Source organism: Acinonyx jubatus, chromosome A1 (assembly GCF_027475565.1).
Source record: "Acinonyx jubatus isolate Ajub_Pintada_27869175 chromosome A1, VMU_Ajub_asm_v1.0, whole genome shotgun sequence".
Classification (NCBI taxonomy): Eukaryota; Metazoa; Chordata; class Mammalia; order Carnivora; family Felidae; genus Acinonyx; species Acinonyx jubatus.
The window spans coordinates 141963635-141984875 of record NC_069380.1 but is presented as its reverse complement, the minus strand read 5'-3'; the positions used below and the strand labels follow the sequence as shown (position 1 = coordinate 141984875).

At 42.1% G+C, this 21241-nt stretch overlaps 1 long non-coding RNA gene across 1 annotated transcript; it reads left to right on the top strand.

Annotated features, from left to right (window-relative positions):
• Positions 1-4628: 4628 nt before the first annotated feature.
• Positions 4629-17086, top strand: LOC113593654 (uncharacterized). Its single transcript, XR_003413936.2, has 3 exons — positions 4629-4886; positions 6177-6256; positions 15311-17086. It is a non-coding gene; the product is annotated as an uncharacterized LOC113593654 (long non-coding RNA).
• Positions 17087-21241: the final 4155 nt, after the last annotated feature.

Below are 21241 nucleotides of genomic sequence, written 5' to 3'. Positions count from 1 at the left end.
TTGAGCTTGGCTTCACTTGTTTGGAATCAAGGAGCCCCTAAACCCTAAGCCAGGAAGTGACAGAACCAGAAATCAGACCCAAATCCCCATTGCATAAGTCACTCATTCTCTGCTAGGCTCTGTCCCCTCTGTGCTGTTCCCTCCCCCACCAATGGAATGACATCCATTCACAAATGCCACCGAGCCTCAAGACACTCAGCTTCTCCTGGGGGTGGCACAGAAGCAGGAGAGGACTGCGTCCCTATCATAGCACAGCTGCGGAAAGCTCTGATGACAGATGTGCCGCTTGAGTTGGATTTATTTGTCTGTAAACATGTCACAAGTTTTGGTGTGGGAAGTACACCTTCACTCATATAAACAGCAACAATAGGCTGTGTCACCTCTCCACATCCTGAGGGATTCCTGAGAGGTGCCTGTTGTCATTTATTAATAATTATCCACAAACACCCCCATCCCCTTATGCAAGGTTCACGGGTCTGCCTGCTGGAGCAACACAGGTGTGTGGGAGTGAAAGAAAGGAAAATCTATCTTTAAAAATTTTTTTAAGCTTTATTTATTTTAGAGACAGACAGAGCACAAGTGGGGGAGGGGCAGAGAGAGCCAGAGACAGAATCTGAAGCAGGCTCCAGGCTCTGAGCCATCAGCACAGAGCCTGACGTGGGGCTCAAACCCAGGAACCATGAGATCATGACCTGAGCTGAAGTCGGACACTCAACCGACTGAGCTGCCCAGGCACCCCTCTCTGACTTTTTAATACTGTCTTCAGCTTGGGAGGAGACCCTGAGGAGTTGGAGAGGACCCAAAAGAAAAGGTTCATTCACATGGAGTGAACAAAGCAAAGACAGTAAGGGGCACTAGGCAACATCCCACATTCACTGACTCCTGGCTTTGCACTCAATGCACTGACCTTGAAGGCAGTGGCAATCATGTCTTTCAAGCAAGCTGGGAGGGCATTTGGGTGCTGGTACCCATGGTGGGGCTCAAGGCTGGCCGTGGAGCTCCGGGCCAGTGGTTTCTCAGAACTATAATTTCCCAAATTGGTAAAATTTTAAAAAGAAGTGGGAGGGTGGGAGACATACACAGGATAGTCAGCTTTTAATTTTGCCAAATGACAGATTAATCAAAACCAAACACAAAAATCCTAGCATCTTCTGTCATACATTTTTCATAATAGGACTTTTTGACCCCAAATGAGTGCTAAAAGCATAATCTCTGTATAATGAACAGCCTTTCCCCCCAAATGAGTTAGTAATCTTACACCACCACATACATATGATTATAATTATATATATGTATATAATTATCCTTGTTTTTCTCATATCACTCTAGACTTGTGAAAATTTCATCACAGATGAGTCACTACTCCTGCCTTCCCTCTGCTAGGTGCCTACCCCTGCAGGACTTGGGTTGAAAGGTATATTATTTCGTGAGCTCCTGGCAAGCGAGAAGACAGAAGACCCCCCCACCCCAGAGGAAGTCTGTAATCTCTGTGGGGAGGTGAGGGTGTGGTGGTGAGGGGTGTTTCATCACTCACTGTGATGAAAATTCAGGGTGGTTTGAGAGGGAGGTACCCCATCTCAGGCGCTTGCCTGAAACAGTCTGGAACAGCCCACGTGTTCCTCTTTCTGTGCCACCTACTCCACTGTTTTCTCTTATCCACCTCCCCCTTCTTCCTGCTCCTACCAGCACAATGATTCATAGAGCGGTACTTATACTAAATGCGTTAAGTCATTAAAAAATTCTCCACCATCTTGGTCCTTGCTTTTAAAATTCAGATATTAAAGAATGTACAGCTTGCTTGGAGACAAGGATAAGCCAGAATTATCTTCTGTGGTTGTAAAGCCTGCAACTTCTATTCATCATCTTTATGCGTCTGTTATGTCAGTGGAGTGCAGCCATAATCCCAGAATGGTTACTGCATACACAAAATAATTTAGTTTTGGAAGGGATTACCTCAACCCACAGCTCTGTTCTTATTAGCAGATGTGGGAAGCTAAAAATGCTAATGATGAGAAAATTGGAATAGACTGGGACTCTCTCAGGTATTTGCAGGTGTTGTAACGTGAACAATGTAATCAGTTCAATGTAAAGAAACCGGAAAATAACTTCTGTCCGCAATTTTTGAGTCTTGGTGGGTAAAACTGGGGAAAGCTGCTGGAAGTTGGAGCAGGAAAGTCTGTAGCTTTGGTGGCTACAGAAAGCAACAGAGTGCACCTGGGTTTGGTGTGCCCACGGTGGCTTGGAGTCTATTGCAAATCAGAAAAAGCCCTCCCACACCAGCACCTTGGAGGGCTGGATTTAACACAACTCCCAGTTGAAATCAGAGGAGGAAAGCATCTCCTTTCTTTCTCTCTCTCCCCTCCAAGACCCACATTTTTAGGTCAGAATTAACATCAAATTTTCACTTTGTTTAAAAGTAGAAATAGTTCAAGCCTTTTTGCTAGCAACCTTGAGTTAAGAGATGGTAATTGGCGGTCTTCCCACTCCCACTCAAGCCTAGTTCATCTTATTTAAAACCCTAATTTGCTTCTTTGGAGGCCAAGAGGCATGAAACACAGTCATTTGATGCTGTTTCCCATCAATATCCTAAGGCAGCAACCGAGAGGCAGACGACCACAGTCTCGCTTGGGGCTGGGCTGGGAACGGGAGACATAAAGGAGCCGGGTAGCTGCGCGGTAGAGGCGGAGCTGTTTGAGATGAGATTTAGGTTAGGGGCATGGCAGCAATTCATAAGGAATGCCAGGACATTCCTGTAAATGGGACAGGATGGAAAAAATTGTATTTACCAGAAATCTTTACAGGGAGAGAGCTGGAAGGACTCATTCGATGAGCTGCTTCATATTGAAACTATGGGGCTTGTTCAAGCAAGTCATACATGGCTTTTGTTTACCTGAGAAGAGCATGCAAGTTGGGGTCAGAGCTGAACTGCTTAGACCAACAGAGAAGAGGCAGAATGCTACCACCAGAAAGCCTCCCTATTAACCTTTCTGCCACATAAAGCTGCTAACTCAGCTTCTTCTGTAAATATATACCTAATAAACCTTCCACTGGTTTGAGGAGATTTCAAACTGCTGAGGACATTGCAGGTCTAAGAGGACTTGGCTGGGCATTGTGTTGGTGGGGTGAAAGCAGAGCCCGTTGTGTCCTTAGAATGGCTGCTAGTTCATGGCCAGGGTCTATGGGGAGGGGATCTGACTGTGCCAGATCAAAACGAGCCATAGAACATGCTGTTCCAGGGAACAGACTAGTAGATGAAAGTCACATGCCAGTGGCCAGACCATATGGGCCTGAAAACTGCCCTCTTTACACAGGGGAGAAATATTCCAAGTTCTTTAATGTGTGAATCGGCACCCCAGCAGCTTCTCCAAGATTATGTTTGTATTAGTCAGGGTTCTCCAGAGAAATAGAACCAACAGATTAGATAGATACAGATATATATATATACAGATAGAGACAGAGATGAGATTTATTATAGGAATTTGCTCATGCAATTATGGACTCTAAGAAGTCTCATGATCTACTGTCTTCAAGCTGGAGAACCAAGAAAGCCAGGGGTATAATTCAGTATGAATCCAAATGCTTGAGAACGAGGAGCATCAGTGTCCAAGGGCAGGAGGAGATGGATGTCTTAGTTCAAGCAGAGAAAGCAACTTTGTCTTTATCTGTTTTTTGTTCTATTAAAGCCCTCAATGAATTAGATGATGCCCACTTATGTTGATGAGGGCTATCTTCTTTACTCTGTCTACCAATTTAAAAGCTAATCTCCTCCAGAAATACCCTTACAGATACACCAGCTCTCTGGGCCTCCCTTTGCCCAGACATACTGCCACATCAAATTAACCATCACAATGATGATATGAGCTTAAAACTCTGTTATTTCCCCAGTGTGCCTGTCTGGATTCTCATGAGTTGCTGCCAGGTGAATAGTAGGGCCAGGGAAGGGGAGTCTTCATTCTGGGGGGGAGGGGGGGGTTGCTTTCCTCAGATGATAAGACCTAAGAAGTAAGGGCTATGACCCAGTCTGCTTGTCCAACACAAACTCTGTGCACCAGGGCCTAGCCAGGTGCTGGGAATATGATGATGGAGAGATGGACGTTCTCCCTGACTGAATTCATGGTTGGGCACCAGAGCAGACAGAGTTAATGACAACAGAGTCCGGTATGCACAATTGGGGGGTGGGGTAGGGAAATTCTCTGCCAACAGTGGGGGGCTATGCCACCCTCCCCCTCAATCACCAGCAATCAGGGGTGTGGTTTAAAAATTCTTGAACAATTGGATAGAATAAATGTTCAAAGGAATTAATTTGAATTAAAAGTAGTTATTATGGCAGCGTGTGGCATGACTCCATTGGCAGGAACACATGGGAGGGAAGGGAGAAGGGAATTTTTTGGAGAAAGAGGAAAGAACCAGAGTGTGGTAGCTCTTAAATGCCTGGCTAGAAGATCTAGTCTTTACCCTACACATGAACCATTACTGGTTAACCTTTGAGGACAAAAGCCATGTGTACTCTGTATCCCTTTTTACCCAGCATGATGTGGGCAAGGCTTCAATTTGTCCTCTGACATCTACTTTCTCCCATTCCACAGGTGTTAGACCTGCAGAGACTACTTTTCCCAGCTTCCCTGACAGCCAGGTGTGGCTATGAGGCTGAGTTCTCACCAACTATAACATAAAGTGAAGTGTGTAACTTCCAGACCACATCCTTGAAAGGGAAGCTTTTCTTCCTTTCTACAGCCAGAGCACAGACAGCGTGAGACTGAGTCAGTTTGTTTTCTGCACATACCAAGGAACAGTAGAGCAACAAGGAGAAAGGAATCTGGGTCCCTGAGTGGCTTCAAGGAACACAGTTAACTATCCAGGCCTCGACCACCCGCTGCTGCAGACAGGTATGTGGGAGAGAAATGAACTTCTGTCTTAATTAGGCCATAGTATTTGGGGTCTGTTATAGCAGATTAATTGTACCTGACCTATTACATTAGGACTCAATATGGTTGTCCAAATGTACTATTAAATTATTTTTTCAGAAACTCATAAAGGAAAAAAATTCATAAATGGCTGCAGAAATCAAGATCAAGCAAATGAAGAAAGCAAAGCCTATTATCAGAGATTACTAAAGCAGCGGAGTCAGCCGCTGTCACATACGTTTTAGTAGAGACTCAAAGGCAGGCAGAGGAGTGGGAAAGCTTTAGAGTGGAGGAAAGGGAAGGCTTCTGGTGCACCTGCTTGGAGGCCGGTGGCATGGGGAAGCTGGAGGCTGGCTAACTAGGAGTGGGGCATCCTGTATGATTGGTTAAAGGTGCATATTTGACTTTCTCTAGTCCTAAGTTGAAAGCAGGGACAAGGATTAGGGAATCTGGAATTTATTAACCAAGCTCTGGCCATCTGTGGCTGACTGTTAAAGAAGTTATCGATTGGCTTTCTGGATTGTCACAAGAGATGGCAACCTGGCTTCTCACAAGCCTCATGTACAGCAGACTGGCTTCCAGGCTGTTTACTATACATAAGGGAATTGGTTTCCTAGGCAGGTTGCTGAAAGTTGTGAGTAGGGTTCTCTTTTTAGGTATGGTCTGGCCACTGTCCGTTTGCATATTCAGTCTCTCATGGCTAATGAGCACAGCCTTAACACAGAGGGCAAATGGCGGTGGGGGTGGGGGGTAGCACCTTAAAATAATCTCATTGGCACAGAAAAGTGTAACTAAAGAGAAAATTTCCTATGTCCCTGATGGATCAAGAGTGCACTACTGGGCTGTGCTGAGAACTGGCCAAATCACAGCAATTAAAAGAGAGGCCTCAGAGTTGAGGAACAGGGGCTCTGTGACCCAGGCTGACCAGTGACAGGATTTCTGTGGTGCTCACAGCCAAATGGCATTAGGACTTGAGTTACTCCCGACACTTGCTTGAAAAGAACTGGTGGTTGGCTTCGATGCTGTCATATCCCCTGGGGCTCAAGCTAAGGGATGAGGCTCCCAGCCACCCTCCTCGCCCATCCTCGACCCCCAGAAGCCCAATGAGTCCCAGAGCACACTTTGTGGATTAGACAGACTGGTGGTCACAGAAGAAATGTGCTTTTCTTAGCACAAAGCCAGTCGTGAGCAGGACCAGACGCATGAGGAGGCCCCTGATTGCCTGCAGATGTCTGAACGACACCCAACTGGCAGGCCTGTGCTCTCTTTCAGATCTGGTTTCCATTCCTGTGGCGTGTGAGACGAGGGGACCCTTCTTCAGGGATTCGTGGGCAGTGTGCTGAGAGCTCGATGTGAGTTTTCCTGATTGGGGAACACCTCTCCTTCTGGTAATGGGGCTGCAGACATTTGAACTCCTGCACTTCAGTTTCCAAGAACATCGAGTGTTGATCTTTGCAGGAGACAAGCACTGCTTTATGCTTTGTTCTCTCTGTGGTTACTCACCCCCAGCACTGTGGGCCTTCTTTTCCCCAGGCTTCCCGGGGGCCCCAAGAACTTCAGGCGATCTCAGAAGAGTCTGGGCAAGGAGTGCAGCCGGCTGTCCTGAGGCAGGCTCTCGAGTTTCCAAAAGGGAATTACACATTTCCTAAAGGGAACTCTTGGTTCTCTCTAAAATCCTGCCTACTTCCCTCAGTCTCTCTTATTCCTATAACCATCTACTCAGAGAATCAAGCCCCAAACCTAAAAGCCATCCTTGAGTCTTTCCCTTCCCTCACCTCCACGGTCAGGTAGTCCTATCATGGTTCCTTTCAAAGTGTATCAGGAAGAGATTTACTTGATCTAGTCCCTCCTACCCACACATTTGCTCTCCTATAATCCATTCTCTTCAACAGTACCAAGAATAATTCTCTCATTGTCTCAAAGTGTGTACTACACTGTGAGAAAGGCTCTGCACGGACTGCCCTCCCCAAACCCACCCCTCCCACCAACTCAGCCTCTGCCTCCCTCCCTCTTCTTCCTTCACACTGGTTTTCTCTCCCCTTTTCAGGATCTTTCTTAGCCTGAAATATTCCTACCTTTCTCATATCTAGCGTCTACACATTTTTTCAGGTCATCTTAAATTTCCTCTTCTCAGAAGTCTCCAATCACTCTGTCTAACTGAGTCCCTGCTGCCTTTCTCTCTCCCCCTTTATTTTTTAACAGCAGATTTTATGGTTGTTTATTGTCCACTGTCTATCCCCTGCTTGCCTGTAAGATCTTGATACCTGTTTCTAGTGCCTAGCACAAATTGGTGCTCTCTAAATCTTCAGTAAATGGATAGATGGATAGATGGATAGATTGGTAGATGGATAGTCTTTTTTGGGCTTCATAAAGGTTACTTGAGTCTAATTCCCAGAGCTGAGCCAAACTGAGTCTTGCCTTATTCTGTAAACTCTGCCACATGTCAATTCGATTCGATTCAATTCAATTCAATAAATATTTATGAAATGCCTACAATGTGCTAGTCCCTGGAGATACACAATCATGAACAAGACAGATATAGACCTTATGGGAAAGAGGGGTGGGAAAAAATTAAATATGCAATTGTAGTCTAGAATAGTGCCATCTATAATTATGATATGAGAAGTGGAGGGTGCTGCCAGAGCACACAAAAGAAGCATCTGAATGTAGTCTGGGGAGTTCAGGGGAAGGACAGACAGACCTCCTGAGCACTGTAATGCTACCTTTCCTAATCTTCTTAAGAGTTTGAGAAAGTGGAATAGTGAAATCTAATTCTGACAAGACTTAAGTTTTGAGTGCCTGCCACTAATCAAGCATTGTTCTAGGCACTGTACACACAAAGTCTCTTCTCCCTACAACGATCTTGCCAGGTGGGTATAATTATTGCCATGTTACAAATGTGGAAACTGTAAAAGCAAGCACTATGCCCAAAGCTACTGTTTTAGAACAGAGCCCCTAAGAAATCAACCGAGGTAGACATCTATATACAGGGGTGCTCCTGGAAACACCACCTGCAAGGCCTTGAAGGCAGTGGGGTTAGGCCGAGGGAGAAGCTGAACAGCGAAGCAGGTACAACAATGGCTTTGATTGATACCACAAATGCTCTGGAGCTGGGAGGGCCCCTCAGAGTTCTGAAATGAGATATTAGGTGGGCTTTAAACCCCTAAGTTGACCAGTAATTGGACCCAGGCTGTCCCTGGGATGAAGGTATAACCTGGGGTGTGGTAGCCTCCTTTAGCAGAGGGCAATTCCTGGAGGTGGGGGGTAGATTGTTAACTGCTAGCAGCTGGGAAAAATGAGTGCCTTGGTCCAAACCCTATCACCCCTACAGCCACCCAGATCCTCCACAGTAGCTGGGCTACTGTGTCGATGTGTCCCAGGGCTCAGTCCTAGAACCTCTTCTCGTCCCTATCTACCATCAGTCGTCAGTGCTATCAGTGATTCCCACAATTTTAAATGCCATTTACATGATCCTACATTTATATCCTCAGTTTAGGTCTCTCTTGTGTGCTTCAGACTCCTATGCCACAGTTCATTCATCATCTTCGCCGAACAATTCCAAAAGTGAACTTCTGATTCTGCCCTTCCCTGCCATCAGTTCCTCCTACATCCTTCCTGTCTCAGTTGATGGGACCTCCACTCTTCCAGTTGCTCAAGCCAAAAACCTTGGGCTCCCTCTTGACTATTATTCTTCTCTGAGACTTCATTCAATCCATCAGGAAATCCTTCAAAATATACCCCACAGCACCTCCCCAGTTCGCTCACGGTAAGTACTTGCAATGGCCTGATCACCCCTCATCGCCTTTAGCCACTTATTTCGTACCACTCCCACCCACCCCATTCCATCCAGATGTGCTGGCCTCCCTGTTGTTACTTGAAGCGACCTCAGGACCTTCCCGTGGAACCCTACTCCCCACACATTTTGACAGCTCTCTCCTTCACCCCCTTCAAGTCTTTGCCCAACGGTCATCTGCTCAGTGAAGCTTCCCTGAACACACTAAATTGCACTCTCCATTCACGGTCCCTACTTGATTTTATCCTCAGCACCCATCACCTTCTAACCTACTATGTCATTTAATTAATTTTTTTATTTATTACCAGTCTCCCCCCAGCTAAATGTAAACTTCCCCAAAGCAAGGACTTTTCTGCTTTGTTCACCATTGTCTCCTTGGGGTCTAGAACAGTGCCCACCACTTAGTGGACATTCAGAAAGCGTTGTTGACTGGACAGTGATGCACTGTTCATCAACACTGGCATTCAGAAGTGGGTCGATCTTGTTCCAAAAGCCTGTTCTTGCCACCACACCACACCACACCTTTCTTGCATAATCAAACCCCTTTAAGACATATGTAATGCCACCGCGTGACCAAAAGCAATTCTTGGCCCTGCACGAGGTCACACAGACTACTCGGCCAGGGTCTATATATCAGAAGGGGTTTCAGTCAGGCTTTGTTTACTGGGTGAAAAGAATTTCTCAGGATGCTTCATAGGCGAAAATCTGGTCCCCAGCCCCTTGTGACAGGGAAGTGATGGTGTCAGGGCTTCTGGAGTCCTCTCTGAGTGAAACAGGTGCAAGATTCTGACTTGCTAAGTGATTCACAAGGCTTTCTGTGGTTGCTTAGGTTAAGGTGGGGAAACCCTGAGCTGCACCCTTGTACAACAGTCCTCAAACCTCCTCATAAATCAGGCCCAGGCCTGCATGTCTGTTCAGGCTCTGACCAACTTATCTATATATTCTGATGCTATTCAGAATTTGTTGTTAAAAGAAAGCTAGGGACAAGAAAATTTGCGACATTTCTTTTAATGACAGCAACATGTAAGTGAGTCTCTCTTCTTCTTTTTTTTCCTTTGTGTGAGAGAGAGGTCTTCATTTTACTCCAGCCTGCATCCCTCCCTGGTGGTTTACACCTGGTCAGAGTCACTTATCTGTGGTATCTCCCTGGCATTGAAGGTATCTGAGTTCCCCTTCTACTGACAAAAATATAATGATTCTAAGAAATAGAATTCTCCCCATAAATAATGATATCCAACGGGTGGTGGTGGGAGAGGGAAGCAACAGCTTTTATATTTGAGAATGAAGAAACAGAGTTTATATGATCTATATAAACTCATTCTGTTAGACTTTAAGCTGTATTAATTTTGTTGCATTCATTTCTTAAAGGTCATACATTATTCTGACAAGATCTCTAAACTTAAAAGAATACTTTTTCCATGATGTAAAGGAGATGGGAGGAACTTCCTGCAATAAGGAGAATCTGAGCTGCTGTAGATATGACCCCTCCCACAATATATATAATTCCCTTCTTGAGTGCCGGAAACAAAGAAAAACCAGTGCCATGCATGTGAGCTGGTGTGGAGGGAGCCCAAGGGCGTTTTGGACAAAGACATAGATTTAGGGGTAGGAGACAAGGCTGGGGGTCTGTGCAAAGCAGGGAACCTAAAGGTAGCATTCTGTTCCATCTTAAAGAGCCTCAAAGAGGAGCCCTTCTGTTCAAATGATTAAGGCAATGCAAGAAGAAATAGAAGCCATTAAAAAAAAAAAAAAAAAGAACAGTGTGTTTGAAACAGGCATGTTTGAAAAAGAACAGAGCTTTGCTTGCCTTAAACAACCTCCTCTACTACATGAATACCCACACTTCTCTGAGCCAGTACAAGAAGAGATGAGTCTATTTTTATAGCCAATAAAGTGCATATTGATCATTCCGATCTTGAGATTTCAGATCTCAACATTTACTGACCGCCTATTTCATGGTAGGCACTGATAGTCCCTGCCTGCTAGGTCTCTCATGACCACCTGGCCTTGGGAAGCAAATGGCCATGCTGGCCCCTCTGTATAGTCCCTAATACTGGCCAGATGCTCAAAGTGGTGCTACCTGTACTGGGCCACGAGAATTTCCCAGAACATGAGAAAGACTGTACTTTATACTTCCAGCCCAGGGTGCCCATGGCAAAGTCCAGATGGAAACATCACGGTCTTATTTAGTGGGAGAATTTTCTTTAAAAATGAAATTCTTAGTATCAAAAACTATTCTACTGGTGACAGGGGAAGAGATGTGAGGAAGGTATTCTTAGTATAACAGTTCTCAATGAGTATACATTGAATTAAATTATAACTCAGTGTTTGTGCTGCCCTATCTCTGCTGTGTTATACCAGGATATTCTGACATTTGGGATAAAAAGAGGCTTGGCAGGAACCAAGGCATTTATAATGGGAAAAACAGAACATTTTCTTTTCATGAAGGATAAAACTTCATCACATGTTCTCCAGATCAGATTTTCTGACATGTGCCCTTTAATCCAGTTCTTTTTTAGGGACAGGGAGGAGGTTAAGGATGAAGGTGGATAGACCTCTTTGTCCTATTCTTAGCAAAATGGTAGTCCCCTTGGAATGAACAGCTTTTGTACTTCAAAAACATTTAAGACCATTGTCCCTCACAAGGTATAGCAAACACATTAAACAATATGATCTTGGAAGTGTCACCTCTCCAAGGCTTTCTACTTTGTGGGTGGAGACCTGATGTTCTTGACAGTCTGTGGATTCCTCTGTCCTCCTGGAGAAAAGTAAGGGAAAGGGGGTGGTTTCTATAGCTGGGAAAGCCCAGAGTCTTCAGGGAAAGCATTGCACAGGTATCTTGGAATCCAGGATAAAGCTGTTTTATTCATGTCAACTGCCTTTGTGACCAATGCCAACTGTTCTAGTCTATAGGATCTGTGTGGGGAAGGTAAGGGGGCTGGACAGCAGGGTCAGAGTGTTGAAGTCTATTCCTTCAGTTGGCTAAGGTTTTCTTTTTCAAGCAGGGGAAAAAGCAATCTTAATTTTGAGAACCATTAATGGTATGATCATTCTTATTTTTGGTGTGTACAAGTTACATACATATACATATATACATATATTATTATGTATTAGTTTCTGAAATCAATGTTATTTTTCTGATGTTAAGACAACTGGACTTCAATCACTCATTCTACCATTTCACAGGTGGAAAACAGATCATCACTCTCTTTTATGAAGCAGATGAACACTAACCTCCATTCCCCAACCCACGACTTTGCCCCTAGTTTGTTCTCTCACTCAGCTCAACTTTGTCTTGTCACTGTTTGGAATAGTGCTTAGGCTTTGTGAGATGCATTCCTCTCTCCAACTCATAAAGCATTAAAATAGAAGTTTCCTTTGCTCCTTGGGCCATTCTCAAAGGGAAGCTTTTTAAATAGTCCTTCTACAGAAGTCACCAAAAAAAACAGAAAACAGGAAATTAAATGAATTACCAAGAAAGTCTGCATATGATTCTAACTTTGCTTTTCCAACTAACGAAGATAATATACCCTGAATATAACACAACACTACAGAACAATAAAATAACTTCCATGGGTCACATTTTTGCCTGTAATTTAGTATCAGGATTTATAATGCAAATATTATTTTTTTCTCTCAACACTTGAGGGAAGAAGGTGACATTTTCTTTTCTCTTAAAGAAACTAGGAATTTGTATTTTGTTTCTATCACTGGAATGAGCTTTTAAAAACTATCTTGTGACCCTGTTGAATAGATTCTAAGTGTCTGTGATTTTCAGAATAAAATGTACATAATAGCAAGAGCAAATAGAAATCTGTTTTAACCAAACCATAGTTATCCAAATGCTGCTGTTTGATCCAAACACACCGTGTTTTTCAAAGCTACAGGCACGTGCACACACACTAACAACAAAATCCCCAATCCCACATAGATCTCAATTGGAAGCATTTTGATTTATGGTAAAAGTAAGCCCCCAACCCCCTCACCCCAAACAGGGAATGATTCAAACTAGCATGTCAGGAAAAGGTAACTGATCAACTCTGAGACTTCTACTAACAAGTGTACTTCAGGGGATACCGAGGCCATTGCAGACTCCATCATGGGATCGGGGCCCTTTAGACGCTAGTATCTCTGTCCACATTAGGAATCCTTCCATCAGCTGTGGAAGTCCACGGCAGTCTTCCCCACGCCTTTTCGAGCAGGCCCATTTATTACTTTCTGTTTATAGGCTGAGAGAAGCCCAGCACCAGCCTGTCATCAGCAGGCACATCCCTGCCTCCCGATCACCGGCTGTGCAGGAAAACAGGGCTAGGGGTGGGCAGAAAGCTAGGTTTTGCAATTACTTAAGACATGCACTGGGGAGGCTCCCTGAATCCACTGTCTTCCATTCCTAGAGCTCTCCTTGTATGGTGTCAAGTAAGTGTTGCCCTAGTATGGCCATCCAGAATTAAACATGACCAGCTTCATTAAAGAGTTTTCTACAAGAGAAGCTAACTTGGCTTTGACAACTATGGTCACTAGATCCTTGACTAAAACTGTTTGTTGGATTCTACCCAGTCTAGGTTTTTTTCCAATAAGGAGATGGTCTTTTAACTCAGGACTTAATAACTAAAATAACTACGATGGAGTTTGCCTACCAGTTGGAAAGAGAAATGTTCAGAGTTTTTCTAAACCATTAAAATATCTCATGGGGTGGAATGCTATGTAGCAATGAAGAATCATATTCTAGGCCATATATATCATATATAGGCCATTTGTTGGCCTATGAAGATGTTTACGCTATATTACTGAGTATAATACACAACAGAAGTACAAAATGATCCACTGTATAAAAAGTAAATTACTTACATTCTGTAGCTCAGACCTCTTCTTAGCACCTTCCAGTTTCTAAGCTCTTTGGCTTCCCTGATTCTTCTTTCTCCCAGCCTGGGGACCCTTCATTTAATCTGGGGAGAAAGTTCAGGAAAGACAACTTATTATCACTGAGCATTAGTCTTACGGATATTTCATTCTTGGTGTATAAGCACCATTCTCGAATTCTTTAAAAAATAAAATCCTATTTCCCTTACATATAGAGGGCTAATACAAACCAAGGTTTTCTTAGCTCATTAATGAAGGAACTGGCAGCAAGACAAAAAGCTTGAAATTTTGAGAAACAGATTATATAGTTAGTGAGAAATGGAATACTGAAATAAGATTATTAAAAAGATACTAAAAAAGCTAATGCCCTACACATAAGAGTTAGGTTTATCTTCTTTATTTTCCAGCCTCCTCCCCAGCCCTTAAATATATCATCACACCTTATCATTTTTCTACAAGTGAATCTTTAACTTACCAGGGTTGTACAATGTCTGGTCCACAACCAAAGGGACATTCCCTGAGTGAGTCAGATAACCCTTCACAGACTTTCTAGAACGGTCACACAGTCATCATTTTTGTCCTATTTCCAAGTTTTAGTTTTTGCTGCATAATGACATAAACTGGGTCCTGGGGGTTTAGACTTCAGAAATATCAAAACTAAGATTTGATTCTTCTTCTCAGCTTTTCTGCCATAATAGCTCTTCCTTCCTAGATGTAGGAAAGAATACTCTTAAACTGTCCTGAGGAGAGCTAAGAACCGAACCCAAAGTCTCTGGAACTGGGGCTATTAATGGGTTGACAGGCACAGTGAACACTTAAAACAGGAGGATTCAGTGACTATTTTCTGAATGCTGAATGTAGACATTTCCAGCCCTTTTTTTCTCTCAGTCCCAGAATGATGACACTCAGTCCTTTGCCCTCTTGGAAGGATATAGGAAAGACAACTCTGGTTTATTTGGCTAGTGCAAAGGTGGGTCTTTCCCAACAAATGGCTTACTCACCCTACAGTAAAGCTTAGGACTATCAAGCCCAACCTACATATTCACAGCTTTCAAACAGCCTTTTATCCCCCAACCCTTAATCATGGGTAGTTAAAGAATACCAGACATCTGAGGAAAGCCTCCACTTTGGAAGAAAGAGATGCAAACAAAGAAAAAGCAACTTGGAGGAAAGACAAAGAACACTTTTAGAAAAAGAAACCAATTATAGGCAATATATCAGAGAGCTAAGAAAAGATGCTATATACATGAAAAAAGAATGGAACATTATGTGCTTCTTCTTCTCTCTTACACAAAGAAATATGCAGTGAATAAAAGACCTCCTGGAATTAAGATTGTGATAGCAAAGTGAAGAAGGAATGGAGATAGAGTTGAACTCTTGCCCTTAGAAAGTAAAGCAAGAAAACAAAGAAAATAGAAAATTAAGAGGATTTGTCTAAGAGACAAACAAGAATTCAACTAGCAGATCCAAAAGCCAAATAGCAAAAATTCCAGAAAGCGAAAACAGAGAAAACGGAGGGAGGAAATTGCCAATGAAATAATTCAAGAAAATTTCCAAGGCCGAAATACAAGATTTTCCAGATTGGAAGGGCCTGCCATGTGCTAGCACTAGAAGCCAGAAGGTAATAAGCAACACCTTTAGAATTCTAAACCTGGAATTTTCAACCTATCTACACTCTCATCAAATGTGGGCATAGACTAAAGGCATTTTTAAAGGTCTCAAAAAACTTACCGTCCATGCATCTTTTTTCCAGAATCTACTGGAGGATGTGCTATATCAAAAAGAAGAGATTAAACTCAGCAAGGGGAAGACTAAAGGAAAATAAAAAGATAAAGGAGACTGGAAAGCCAAGAGAATCTCCAGCCAAGAGACCGGAGAAAAACATAGAATCTCCACAATGATGGGAAAGGGAGATCACAAGATGACAAGATGACAACGTGTCACCAGCTGAGTACCACCAACCCAGACTGCTGCAGTGTGTCTCAGGGGCCAAGCAGGCTGCTGAGACTATTATCTATGGCACCCTGTCACATCCTCAAAACAAGAGACTATAGCAAGCAGGAAGACAGGAGACTGGGAAGCAGGGAATATAATCATGAGAAAAGCAAAAGGAACTCCCAAGATGGTAACAGAGGGAAGTTCGAGATGACAGCTTAGTGGTGGCCTAAAGAGAAATATTTACATTTTAAAATACTATTTTCAGGGGCACCTGGGTTGCTCAGTAGGTTGAGCATCCGACTTTGGCTCAGGTCATGATCTCACAGCTCGTGGGTTTGAGCGCTGCGGTTGGGCTCTGTGCTGACCGCTCAGAGCCTGGAGCCTGCTTCGGATTCTGTGTCTCCCTCTGTCTCTGCCCCTTCCCCGCTCATACTCTGTTCTCTCAAACATGAATAAACATTAAAAAAAACCCTATTTTCATAAAGTGAAAAGGACTTTAAAAAATTGGAAGAATGTAAAATAAAAGTCTTAACAGTGTATCTTTGAGTGGCAAGGTAATTGGTAACTACTGTCTTTGCTTTTCTGGGTTTTGCAGGGGGATAGAAGGTGTTTATGCAATAAAAAAGACATTTACATCTCTCCAGAAGGAAGAAATTCTTACCCATTGGTAGTCACTCTTGACTCCTCCTCTCAGTGCTTGGAAACTATTAATCCAATTTCTGTCTCTATAGATTTTTCTATTCTGGATATTTCCTATTGATGAAATCATACACATATGACCTTTTGTGTCTGACTTCTTTCACTTAGCATTAATATTTTCAAAATACATCCTTTTTCATCCATCTAGCAAGCATTGGCACTTCACTTTTTTAATGAGTAATATTCCATTGCATGGATATACATTTTGTTTATCAATTCATCAGTTAATGGATATTTGGGCTGTTTTTACCTTTGGCTGTGATGAATAATGCTGCTATAAACATTTGTATAGAAGTTTTTATATGGACATATGTTTTTCAGTTCTCTTGAACAAATATCTAGCAAATTTGCTAGGCCATATGGACCTCTGTTTCACTTTTAAAAGAACTGCCAAACTGTTTTCCAAAGTAGCTGTATTATTTCACAATCCCACCAGCAATGTTTGAGGGTTCCATTTTCTCCACATTCTTGCCTACACTTGTTATTGTCTGTCTTTTTAATTATAGCCATCCTAGTGGATAAGTATTTAATTGGCTTCTGAGTTGCAATTTCCTAAAAACTAAAGATGCTGAGCATCTTCTTATGGGCTTATTGGCCATATGTATATAATCTTGGAGAGATGTCTATTGAAATAATTTTCCATTTTTATGATTTTTTAAATGTTTATTTTATTTTTGAGAGAGACAGAGTGTGAGTGGGGGAGGGGCAGAGAGAGAGAGAGGTAGACACAGAATGTGAAGCAGGTTCCAGGCTCAAATGTGAGGCTCGAACTCACGAACTGCGAGATCATGACCTGAGCTGAAGTCAGACGCTCAACCGACTAAGCCACAAGGTGCCCCCATTATCCATTTTTAAATTGGATTATTTGTGCTTTTATTATTTGGCTTTAAGAGTACAGTGTGATTTTGAGGTTAGCCTCTTTGTATGAAGATATAATAAAATTCTTAGCTATGTGGTTAAGGAAATATGAACTATTCTCACTTAGGCTTTCACTATTCTGTATCATTCGCTGATCCTTTTCATTGTATTTTTTGTGTGTGTGTACAATGTTAAATGAAATTGGAATGACAGCTTTTTTAAAAATATATGAAATTTGTTGTTAAATTGGTTTTCATACAACACCCAGTACTTATCCCAAAAGGTGCCCTCCTCAATATCCATCATCCACACTCCCCTCCCTCCCACCCCCCATCAACCCTCAGTTTGTTCTCAGTTTTTAAGAGTCTCTTATGCTTTGGCTCTCTCCCACTCTAACCTCTTTTTTTTTCCTTCCCCTCCCCCATGGGTTTCTGTTAAGTTTCTCAGGATCCACATAAGGGTGAAAACATATGGTATCTGTCTTTCTCTGTATGGCTTATTTCACTTAGCATCACACTCTCCAGTTCCATCCACGTTGCTACAAAGGGCCATATTTCGTTCTTTCTCATTGCCACATAGTACTCTATTGTGTATATAAACCACAATTTCTTTATCCATTCATCAGTTGATGGACATTTAGGCTCTTTCCATAATTTGGCTATTGTTGAGAGTGCTGCTATAAACATTGGGGTCCAAGTGCCCCTATGCATCAGCACTCCTGTATCCCTTGGGTAAATTCCCAGCAGTGCTACTTCTGGGTCACAGAGTAGGTCTATTTTTAATTTTTTGAGGAACCTCCACACTGTTTTCCAGAGCAGCTGTACCAGTTTGCATTCCCACCAACAGTGCAAGAGGTTTCCCATTTCTCCACATCCTCTCCAGCATCTATAGTCTCCTGATTTGTTCATTTTGGCCACTCTGACTGGAGTGACGTGGTATCTGAGTGTGGTTTTGATTTGTATTTCCCTGATGAGGAGCGACGTTGAGCATCTTTTCATGTGCCTGTTGGCCATCCGGATGTCTTCTTTAGAGAAGTGTCTATTCATGTTTTCTGCCCATTTCTTCACTGGATTATTTGTTTTTTGGGTGTGGAGTTTGGTGAGCTCTTTATAGATTTTGGATACTAGCCCTTTGTCCGATATGTCATTTGCAAATATCTTTTCCCATTCCGTCGGTTGCCTTTTAGTTTTGTTGATTGTTTCCTTTGCTGTGCAGAAGACTTTTATCTTCATAAGGTCCCAGTAGTTCATTTTTGCTTTTAATTCCCTTGCCTTTGGGGATGTGTCAAGTAAGAAATTGCTACGGCTGAGGTCAGAGAGGTCTTTTCCTGCTTTCTCCTCTAGGGTTTTGATGGTTTCCTGTCTCACATTCAGGTCCTTTATCCATTTTGAGTTTATTTTTGTGAATGGTGTGAGAAAGTGGTCTAGTTTCAACCTTCTGCATGTTGCTGTCCAGTTCTCCCAGCACCATTTGTTAAAGAGACTGTCTTTTTTCCATTGGATATTCTTTCCTGCTTTATCAAAGATTAGTTGGCCATCCGTTTGTGGGTCTAGTTCTGGGGTTTCTATTCTATTCCATTGGTCTATGTGTCTGTTTTTGTGCCAATACCATGCTGTCTTGATGATGACAGCTTTGTAGTAGAGGCTAAAGTCTGGGATTGTGATGCCTCCTGCTTTGGTCTTCTTCAAAATTACTTTGGCTATTCGGGGCCTTTTGTGGTTCCATATGAATTTTAGGATTGCTTGTTCTAGCTTTGAGAAGAATGCTGGTGCAATTTTGATTGGGATTGCATTGAATGTGTAGATAGCTTTGGGTAGTATTGACATTTTGACAATATTTATTCTTCCAACCCATGAGCATGGAATGTTTTTCCATTTCTTTATATCTTCAATTTCCTTCATAAGCTTTCTATAGTTTTCAGCATACAGATCTTTTACATCTTAGGTTAGATTTATTCCTAGGTATTTTATGCTTCTTGGTGCAAATGTGAATGGGATCAGTTTCTTTGTCTTTCTGTTGCTTCATTATTAGTGTATAAGAATGCAACTGATTTCTGTACATTGATTTTGTATCCTGCGACTTTGCTGAATTCATGTATCAGTTCTAGCAGACTTTTGGTGGAGTCTATTGGATTTTCCATGTATTATATCATGTCATCTGCAAAAAGTGAAAGCTTAACTTCATCTCTACCAATTTTGATGCCTTTGATTTCCTTTTGTTGTCTGATTGCTGATGCTAGCACTTCCAACACTATGTTAAACAACAGCGGTGAGAGTGGACATCCCTGTCATGTTCCTGATCTCAGGGAAAAAGCTCTCAGTTTTTCCCCATTGAGGATGATGTTAGCTGTGGGCTTTTCATAAATGGCTTTTATGATGTTTAAGTATGTTCCTTCTATCCCGACTTTCTCGAGCGTTTTTATTAAGAAAGGATGCTGAATTTTGTCAAATGCTTTTTCTGCATCGATTGACAGGATCATATGGTTCTTATCTTTTCTTTTATTAATGTGATGTATCACATTGATTGATGTGTGAATGTTGAACCAGCCCTGCATCCCTGGAATAAATCCCACTTGATCATGGTGAATAATTCTTTTTATATGCCGTTGAATTCGATTTGCTAGTATCTTATTGAGAATTTTTGCATCCATATTCATCAGGGATATTGGCCTGTAGTTCTCTTTTTTTACTGGGTCTCTGTCTGATTTAGGAATCAAAGTAATACTGGCTTCATAGAATGAGTCTGGAAGTTTTCCTTCCCTTTCTATTTTTTGGAGCAGCTTGAGAAGGATAGGTATTATCTCTACTTTAAATGTCTGGTAGAATTCCCCAGGGAAGCCATCTGGCCCAGGACTCTTATTTGTTGGGAGATTTTTGATAACTGATTCAATTTCTTCGCTGATTATGGGTCTGTTGAAGCTTTCTATTTCCTCCAGTTCGAGTTTTGGAAGTGTGTGGGTGTTTAGGAATTTGTCCATTTCTTCCAGGTTGTCCAGTTTGTTGGCATATAGTTTTTCATAGTATTCCCTGATAATTGCTTGTATTTCTGAGGGATTGGTTGTAATAATTCCATTCTCATTCATGATTTTATCTATTTGGGCCATCTTCCTTTTCTTTTTGAGAAGCCTGGCTAGAGGTTTATCAATTTTGTTTATTTTTTCAAAAAACCAACTCTTGGTTTCATTGATCTGCTCTGCAGTTTTTTTTAGATTCTATATTGTTTATTTCTGCTCTACTCTTTATTATTTCTCTTCTTCTGCTGGGTTTAGGCTGTCTTTGCTGTTCTGCTTCTATTTCCTTTAGGTGTGCTGTTAGATTTTGTATTTGGTATTTTTCTTGTTTCTTGAGATAGGCCTGGATTGTAATGTATTTTCCTGTCAGAACTGCCTTCGCTGCATCCCAAAGCGTTTGGATTGTTGTATTTTCATTTTCGTTTATTTCCATATATTTTTTAAATTTCTTCTCTAATTGCCTGGTTGACCCATTCATTCTTTAGTAGGGTGTTCTTTAACCTCCATGCTTTTGGAGGTTTTCCAGACTTTTTCCTGTGGTTGATTTCAAGCTTCATAGCATTGTGGTCTGAAAGTATGCATGGTATGATCTCAATTCTTGTATACTTATGAAGGGCTGTTTTGTGACCCAGTATGTGATCTATCTTGGAGAATGTTCCATGTGCACTCGAGAAGAAAGTATATTCTGTTGCTTTGGGATGCAGGGTTCTAAATATATCTGTCAAGTCCATCTGATCCAATGTATCATTCAGGGCCCTTGTTTCTTTATTGACCGTGTGTCTAGATGATCTATCCATTGCTGTGAGTGGGGTGTTAAAGTCCCCTGCAATTACCACATTCTTATCAATAAGGTTGCTTATATTTGTAATTGTTTTATATATTTGGGGGCTCCCGTATTCAGTGCATAGACATTTATAATTGTTAGCTCTTCCTGATGGATAGACCCTGTGATGATTATATAATGCCCTTCTTCATCTCTTGTTACAGCCTTTAATTTAAAGTCTAGTTTGTCTGATATAAGTATGGCTACTCCAGCTCTCTTTTGACTTCCAGTAGCATGATAAATAGTTCTCCATCCCCTCACTTTCAATCTGAAGGCGTCCTCAGGTCTAAAATGAGTCTCTTGTAGACAGCAAATAGATGGGTCTTGTTTTTTTTATCCATTCTGATACCCTATGT